The following is a 9,673-nucleotide window of genomic DNA, read 5'->3' on the forward strand; positions in this document are numbered from 1 at the left end:
GGTTTGAAGTTCAAACCCCCACAAGCAGTTAAAAGGAAGAAACAGCTGCGATCACACATTGCTCCCAGAAGCACGAAGCTCCCAAAAGCATGAAGCTGAAGCCTGAAGATGACGAATGTGACTTCGTCGAAACGTCGCCAAGACACTTCCAATTTTACACGGGAGAAAACCCGAATAACCAAAGACATATATATATATATATATATATATATATATATATATATATATATATATATATTTATATATATATATATATATATATATATATATATATATATATATATAGCATTTTTATACCGCCCTATCTCCCTAGGGACTCAGGGCGGTTTACAGCCAGATAAAACATACATATAAATACAAAATAAAACATCAATTAAAAAACTTATTACATAAGGCCGAATATTTAAAAATAGCAATACAAATAATAAAACCCCATTAAAAGCAAATTCAAAATTTAAAATTCTAGTCCAGTCCTGTGCAGATAAATAGATGTGTCTTAAGCTCGCGGCGAAAGGTTCGAAGGTCAGGAAGTTGGCAAAGTCCTGGGGGAAGTTCGTTCCAGAGGGTGGGAGCCCCCACAGAGAAGGCCCTTCCCCTGGGTGTCACCAGTCGGCACTGCCTGGCCGACGGCACCCTGAGGAGTCCCTCTCTGTGAGAGCGCACGGGTCAGTGAGACGCATTCGGTGGCAGCAGACAGTCCCGTAAGTAACCCGGCCCTGTGCCATGGAGCACTTTGAAGATAGTTACCAGAACCTTGAAGCGCACCCAGAAGGCCACAGGTAGCCAGTGCAGTCTGCGCAGGAGAGGTGTCACATGGGAGCCATGAGGGGCTCCCTCTATCACCCGCGCAGCCGCATTCTGAACTAACTGGAGCCTCCGGGTGCTCCTCAAGGGGAGCCCCATGTAGAGAGCATTGCAGTAATCCAGACGAGATGTCACGAGAGCGAGAGTGACCGTGCATAGGGCATCCCGGTCTAGAAAGGGGCGCAACTGGTGAACCAGGCGGACCTGGTAAAAAGCTCTCCTGGAGACGGCCGTCAAATGATCTTCAAAGGACAGCCGTCCATCCAGGAGAACGCCCAAGTTTCGCACCCTCTCCATTGGGGCCAATGACTCACCAATATATATGCTTATACCTCCTTATATTTCCTCATATATATGTTTATATACCATATAATCTTTTGTGTGATGATTATATATATTGTTATGACAAATAAATAAATAAATAAAATAAAAAATCTTTCCCCTAGAGTGGGGTGGGAAAGGAGATTTTGCAGTATCCTTCCCCTGCCACGCCAACCAAGCCACGCCCACAGAACTGGTAGTAAAAAAATTTGAATTCCACCACTGCCTGGAAGTAAAACAAAAAGTGGCATCAAACCTGAAGATAATTCTTAAAATTTCTTTTTTTTTTTGAAAATGTTTTTTTAATTTTTTAGAAACATACAAACATAAAAGCATCTTCCATTCAAATTTCAATACAATGTGTCGGTGTGTGGGTTACATTTTTTGTGCAAACTATTACTTATCATTAATTTGTTTAATCATCCATTTAATCATCTAGTTGTAATCAAATATTTTAATCAATTAATCTCTAATAATTACCCTATATGTCTTATTACCCTATTTTATCCATCATTTTAAAACAATTATATCATTCAATGATTTTTAACTTATTAAAAACTGGAATCTTCTTTATCATAATTTCCCATCCAACCATTGGTAAAATAAGTCCCATACTTTATAAAATTGCTTATCTTCCTGTTCTCTAATTTCAAACGTCAATTTACTAATTTCTGCACAGTTCATTATTTTCTTAATAATTTCATCTTGTAATGGCAATTTTTCCAATTCCTTGAAAATACAATTCTAGCTGCTGTTCTTACATTCACAATCAGATATCTCAGTTCCCTAGTATAGGTTTCAGGTATAATTCCCAGTAAAAAAACCTTCTGGTTTAAAGTCTACATGTTTTTTTATCATTTTCTCCAACCATGTATGTATTTTAGTCCAGTATCTTTTAGCTTCTATGAAAGTCCACCACATATGGTAATAGGATCCAGATATCTGTTGACATTTCCAACATTTTTCAGATTTGTTCTTGAACATTCTGGCTATTCTTGTCAGGGGTAGGTGCCACCTTTAAAATATCTTATACAAATTCTCTTTATATGCAGTAGACATTGTCATCTTATAATTTTGTGTCCACAGTTTCTGCCATATTTCTAAATCAATACCATGCCCAAAGTTTTTCCCCCAAACAATCATAGTCTCTTTTACTTGTTCTTCTTCTAATTTAATATCTAATAAATAACTATATAGCTTTCTAATTAAATTGTCATCCTTACCTGTTAAAATTTTATCTAGGTTGGTCAAATTATTATAGAAACCTTCTATTTTAGCATCTTATTTATTTATTAATTTATTTATTAATCACATTTTTATAACGCCCTTCTCCCGAAGGACTCAGGGCGGTTTGCAGCCAGCTAAAACATCAGACAAAATAAATACAGAATAAAATACAATTTAAAAAACTAATTCAATTTGGCCCATATTAAAAATTAAGAGTAAAACCCAATCAATTAAAACCAATAAAAACTATAACCCTATGCCAGACCTGCGCGGATGAACAAGTATGTCTTCAGCTCGCGGCGGAAGGTTCGAAGGTCCGGAAGTTGGCGAAGTCCTGGGGGAAGTTCATTCCATAGGAGGGGGGCCCCCACAGAGAAGGCCCTACCTCTGGGGGCCGCCAGCAAACATTGTCTGGCGGACGGCACCCTAAGGAGTCCCTCTCTGTGGGAGCGCACGGGTCGGTGAGAGGCAATCGGTGGCAGTAGGTGGTCCCGTAAGTAACCCGGCCCTAAGCCATGGAGCGCTTTAAAGATAGTAATCAGCACCTTGAAGTGCACCCAGAAGACCACAGGTAGCCAGTGCAGTCTGCGCAGGAGTGGTGTCACATGGGAGCCACGAGGGGCTCCCTCTATCACCCGCGCAGCTACATTCTGAACCAACTGGAGCCTCCGGGTGGCCTTCAAGGGGAGCCCCATGTAGAGAGCATTGCAGTAGTCCAAGCGAGAGGTAACCAGAGCATGAGTGACCATGCATAAGGCATCCCGGTCAAGGAAGGGGTGCAACTGGCGGATCAGGGAAACCTGATAAAAAGCTCTCCTGGATACGGTCGTCACATGATCTTCAAAAGACAACCGTCCATCCAGGAGAACACCCAAATTGCGCACCCTTTCCATCGGGGCCAATGACTCGTCCCCAACAGCCAGCCGCAATTGCAGCTAACTGTACCGGGGTGCCGGCATCCACAGCCACTCCGTCTTGGAGGGATTGAGCTTGAGCCTGTTTCTCCCCATCCAGACCCGTACGGCTAGAATGTATTTCATGTCTAGAACGTATTTGCAGATATGAAAACCAATTCAATTTATACCTTGTGTTTCTAGATCCTGAATTGTTTTTAATTCACCCTTTTCATTCAACAGTTCATTATATCTAACAATTTGTTCCTTTCCAAATATTAATGAATATGAGAATGCCTCAATCGTTGATACCCAAAGTGGAATTTTTAAATAGTGGTCTTTCTTAATTCTTTCCCAATTTAGTAACAAGGCCTCTTTTATAAAGTGTGGTCTAAAGTACCCTTGTATTTTTGCTTTTTCATACCATAAAAATGCATGCCAACCCAGTAATAAATCATGACCTTCCAATGTAAGAATTCTAGTATTTCCTAAATTTATCCATTCTTTTATCCACATTAAACTTGCAGCTTGATAGTATAACTCCCAGTTTGGCAGACCAAAACCACCTCTTAACCTTACATCTTGCAGCAATTTTAATTTTATCCTTGCTTTCCTGCCCTGCCAAATGTATTTCAATATTATCTTATTCAATTCTTCAAAATAACCTTTACCCAACTTAATTGGAATAGTCTGAAACAAATATAAAATTCTAGGCAATATGTTCATCTTAATTGTTGAAATTCTTCCAATCAGTGATAATTGCAAATTCTCCCATCTTGCAAGATCAGATGTAATTTGTTGTTTTAATTTATTATAGTTATTCTCTTTAAGTGTACTGCATCTTGCTGTCAAATATATTCCAAGATATTTAACTTTGTTTGTAATCTGTATCTCTGAGCGTTCTGCCAACTCAGTTTTTTGTTTTATTAACATATTTTTTTTTTATTCTTAAAATTTCTGAAAGCATTTGTAAGTTTCCTTATGGAACTTGGAGTAGAATTTTTATTTTATTTTGGATTATGATTGCATTAGGAAAGTTGGACAGAGAAGTTAGGCTCAATGTCTATACCTTCCTTTTGTGGTGTTGTGTTGTGTTGTGATCAATATCAATACTGAATATTGAAGGATAGGCAATAACATGGAAGGATACGGATGTGGTTACTGTTTATGAAAAATATAAGCTATATTTTTTAGAGAAAAAGATATTTTTGCTGCCATCAGGGAAAGGAAAGATAATGACAGTTGCCACCACCAACATCTAAAGAAGTTTTGGTCTCCCCTAGTGGCTAAGACGCTGAGCTTGTTGATCAAAAGGTTGGCAGTTCAGCGGTTTGAATCCCTAGCACCGTGTAACGGGGTGAGCTCCCATTACTTGAGACCAGCTTCTGCCAACCTAGCAATTCAAAAGCATGTAAAAATGCAAATAGAAAAATAGGGACCACCTTTCGTGGGAAGGTAATAGCGTTCTGTGCGCCTTTGGTGTTTAGTCATGCCAGCCACATGACCACGGAGACATCTTCGGACAGCATTGGCTCTTTGGCTTTGAAACGGAGATGAGCACCACCCCCTAGAGTCAGGAACAAGTAGCACATATGTGCGAGGGGAACCTTTACCTTTACCTTAAAAAGAGAAACCTGCACTATTTCTTATGGCTATAACAAAGAATGGTAGTAAATACACGTATGCATGTTACAGGAAGCAGGGGGATATTATTTCTTAAATGCTTGGCAAATAAGATCCCACCCCTAATAAAAGTGTGGCCTTTTCCAAAAACTATCTGTAGCAGAAGGTTCACCAGTAACATTTCTTCATTCCCTAACATGTTCCACAGGCCGCTAGTTCCATTTGCTGCTCGAGAACATTATACTAATAGAGACAAAAATTACCTCCGTTTTCAAAACTATTTGCTTTTGAGCATCCTACTGTGATCTACTGCAGTCATTGCACTGGGCGGACATTATTCTACCCTCACATGCCAATTTAAAACAGCGGTTGGCATGCATGTTGCCAAGCTCCATTTTTCTAATGGAACACAGAGATCCATCTGGACACATTTTATTCAGTGCTTTGGGGCAAACTGACCTTACAAATTTGGATAAATGGTGAACAGTTAATATAGCAAAGCCAGGGAGTTATTTTTTTCCAGCTTTCAGAAAAGACACCTCTGATGCCAATTCTTTTTTTTTTTTAATTGCGGTATGTCAACTCTGTTCGTTCAGTTTTGTAAAGAGACATTCTGGTGTGGGTTGGACTGGTTCACTTTGCAAGCTCTTTCTGAATTTGATGTCAGTTCTAGACACTCAGAAAAGCATACAAGTTTTTTTAATCACAATAATTAAGTAGATAAACAATTCTGAATCAATGGGAGAAAGAGTGCCTATAATCATGGGAAAAAGCCACTAAGATCAAACAAATGTAAGAATAAAATTAAAAGGGGAAAAAAAGTATTAATTGATTATGAATTTTAAAAAGGCTCCTTAGTCATAAAAATATCTAAGTCCATGAAAAAATATGATGCATATAAATGCAATAACGTAATATTTATATTGGTCCAACCAGAAGCTTTTAAGGTTGTCCTCATTTATCAGTTGACTTGTTTAGGGACTGTTTGCATTTATGACAGTGAAGAATAAGTAACTTTGCAACCAATACATGCATTTACGACATTTGCAGGTAAGTAAAGCAAAGAAACACTGAAGTAAGATTGTAAGTCATTGTTTCATTCAGTAACCACTTCACTGAATGATTGAGTTGCCAGTTCCAACAGTGGTCACTAAACAAGGACCACATGAAGAAGCTTCTGGTTATCTCTATAAAGGACGGAAATGGCCTCACTGAACTTGAAGGAAGTTTCTATGTAGGGTACTGGACTGAGACAGCATTTGTCAAATTTCTTGATGACCTTTATCAGAGTTGAGATCATCTTTCCACTGATTTCTCAAGGGCATTTGATTTTTTTTAACGTGATATATTTCCGTATTGGAGGTTAGGGGTTGGAATCTCACAAGTCTGAAGAAATAATTCTTTCACTATCGCTTTTACAGCCTGAGAATTTAGAGACAGTCCCTTCTGAGCTTCTTGCTTCACACATTGTGCAGGTGTTGGTTTCTTTTGTCTCTTATTTGGACTTTCTCTGGACAGCATCTCCCAAATTCTTTCCCATGTACCATTACAACCTCTCCCAGTGACTTCACATATATGCTAAATAGGATGGGAAAGGAGAACCATATGACATAATTGAGTACCCATGGACCAGACCATTAACTCACTGCATTGTGTGGACTTGTCTCTGTAGTATCTCCAATTCCCAAGTCTCAGAGTGAAGCTAGAAGAATGCTATCAAAATATCAAAAGCCTTTGGGAAGTCCAGCAAGATAATACAATCATAGACCCTCTATCGATGTTCTTTCACAAGTTACCCATAAACACAACCAATGCAGTTTCCAGCTATAAATATGCATATACAACAACATAATAGTTCATAAGAAGCAAAGATTAAAATTTGAGTTATATGTTTTAGACGTTATTTATTTCAGACTCCATGTGAAATAGAACATGTGCTGTTTGGAACATTGTTATTTCAAAGTATCTTAAATCCAATGCTCTCTTGAAAGATAAACAACAACCTGACAGACAGGAAGCAGCAGGTGAAGCTAAGCAGAATCACATCAGATACCTGTACAATTACCACAGCCCCCTGCCCCCAAGACTGTGTGCTCTCTCCACTTCTCTTCTCTCAATATATCAATGACTGCATCTCAAACGGTCCATCTGTTAAACTACTGAAGTTCGCAGATGACACAACAGTGATCGGTCTCATTCGAGACAATAATGAATCCTCATACAGATGGGAGGTTGAACAACTAGCCTCGTGGTGCAACCAGAACAATCTGGAACTGAACACACTCAAAACTGTAGAAATGGTGATAGACTTTAGGAGAAACCCTCCCATTCTACCACCTCTTACAATACTAGACAACACAGTATCAACAGTCGAGACCTTCAAATTTTTAGATTCTACCATATCTCAAGACCTAAAATGGAGACCTAACATCAAAAACACCATAAAAAAAGCACAATGAAGTATTCTTTCTGCGCCAACTCAGAAAGCTCAAACTGCCCAAGGAGCTGCTGATCCACTTCTACAGAGGAATTATGGAGTCTGTCATCTGCATCTCTATAATTGTCTGATTTGGTTCTGCAACCCCACAAGACAAACACAGACTTCAGAGGATAATTAGAACTGCAGAAAAAACAATTATTACCAACCTGCCTTCCATTGAGGACCTGTATACTGCACGAGTCAAAAAAACGGGCTGTGAAAATATTTACAGATCCCTCTTAGCCTGGACATAAACTGTTTCAACTCCTACCATCAAAACGACTACAGAGCACTGCACATCAGAACAACTAGACACAAGAACAGCCATCACTCTGCTAAACAAATAATTCCCTCAACACTGTCAAGCTAGTTACTAAGTCTGCATTACTATTAATCTTTTCATCATTCCTATCACCAATCTCCTCCCACTTATGACTGTATGACTGTCACCTTGTTGCTGGTATCCTTACGATTTATACTGATTGTTTCCTAATATGATTTGATTGCTTATTTGTTCCTTATGACTATCATTAAATGTTGTACCTTATGATTCTTGATGAATGTATCTTTTCTTTGATGTACACTGAGAGCATATGCACCCAGACAAATTCCTTGTGTATCCAATCACACTAGGCCAATAAAGAATTCTATTCTATTCTATTCTATTCTATTCTATTCTATTCTATTCTATTCTATTCTATTCTATTCTATTCTATTCTATTCTATTCTATTCTAAACCAGCCAATTAAAAAGAGATTGGAAACATGCTTATATCTTTTGATCATCCTCTTCTTTTTATATTATTTCTGTAAGCTGGCTGATTTTTATACAAATAATATCACTGGTGAAATGGTTAAGTGAAGACGTGGTGGCTCAGTGGCTAAGATGCTGAGCTTGTTGATCAAAAGGTCAGCAGTTCAGCGGTTTGAATCCCTAGCGCCGTGTAACAGGGTGAGCTCCTATTACTTGTCCCAGCTTCTGCCAACCTAGCAATTCGAAAGCACATAAAAAAATGCAAATAGAAAAATAGGGATCACCTTTTGTGGGAAGATAACAGCATTCCGTGCCCCTTTGGTGTTTAGTCATGCTGGCCACATAACCACAGAGATGTCTTTGGACAGCACTGGCTCTTTGGCTTTGAAACGGAGATGAGCACCGCCCACTAGAGTCAGGAACGACTAGCACATATGGGGGAGGGGAATGTTTCCCTTATAATATATATAAACTAGAAGGTACAAAAATACATATAAGTTATATATTTTATGCATATAAAAATATTAAAAGTAAAAAACTAAGAAGAATGAAAAACAATGATAGAATAAAGTATATCTTTTATGCCTATAAAATATTAAAAGTGAGGATCTATAAAAGATGGAAAGGAATGATAGATGTATACAAGAGCACAAAAGATGAGTCTGTGGAAGAGTATATTAATTTACCAACATCCTAATATGACAAAGTAAGTTGAATCTACTTTCAGTTGAATACATTGAATCTAGTTTATAATTTTGAGCTCCTAGCATAAGCCAGAAGTATATTGCCCATTGAATATTGTATGTTGCAGCCAGGTTAGCATCCAAAAGCAACATGAGGAGGTAAAAACTGTCCTGTGTACCCTAAACATTTATATAGTAGTCATAAGATGTAAAGGTAAAGGTTCCTCTCACACGTATGTGCTAATCGTTCCCAACTCTAGGGGGCAGTGCTCATCCCCTTTTCAAAGCCAAAGAGCCAGCGCTATCAGAAGTCATCTTTGTGGTCATGTGGCCGGCATGACTCAATGCCAAAGGCGCACGGAACGCTGTTACCTTCCCACCAAAGGTGGTCCCTATTTTTCTACTTGCATTTTTTATGTGCTTTCAAACTGCTAGGTTGGCAGAAGCTGGGACAAGTAACGGGAGCTCACCTCATTATGCGGTACTAGGGATTTGAACCGCTGAACTGCATACCTTTCGATCGACAACCTCAGCATCTTAGCCACTGAGCCACCACATCCCTAGTTATAAGATGAGATTAGTGCAAAAATCCTTGTACTAGAAGCATAGGAGAAGAATATACTTTTACCTTTAGGGTGAGGAGTTATAATGATTTGAGGAGGAGTGGGGGGAGGAAAAGAGCCATAGTCTAGATAATGGTCAGACAAGAGGCAGCTTAACCTTCTTGGGAGTTGGGGGTGAAATGGGGATATGACAAACATCTCAGAAGGGACACTCCCTAGTTTTTGGACTGTAAAGATGAGGGAGGAGAGATGTACTTTCCAAATTGCAATATTCTGCTGTTGTAATCTTACAATAAAGGTAGTACTGGTGGTAATACTTCTTGTGTG

This window comes from Ahaetulla prasina, chromosome 3 (assembly GCF_028640845.1).
Source record: "Ahaetulla prasina isolate Xishuangbanna chromosome 3, ASM2864084v1, whole genome shotgun sequence".
Taxonomy (NCBI): Eukaryota; Metazoa; Chordata; class Lepidosauria; order Squamata; family Colubridae; genus Ahaetulla; species Ahaetulla prasina.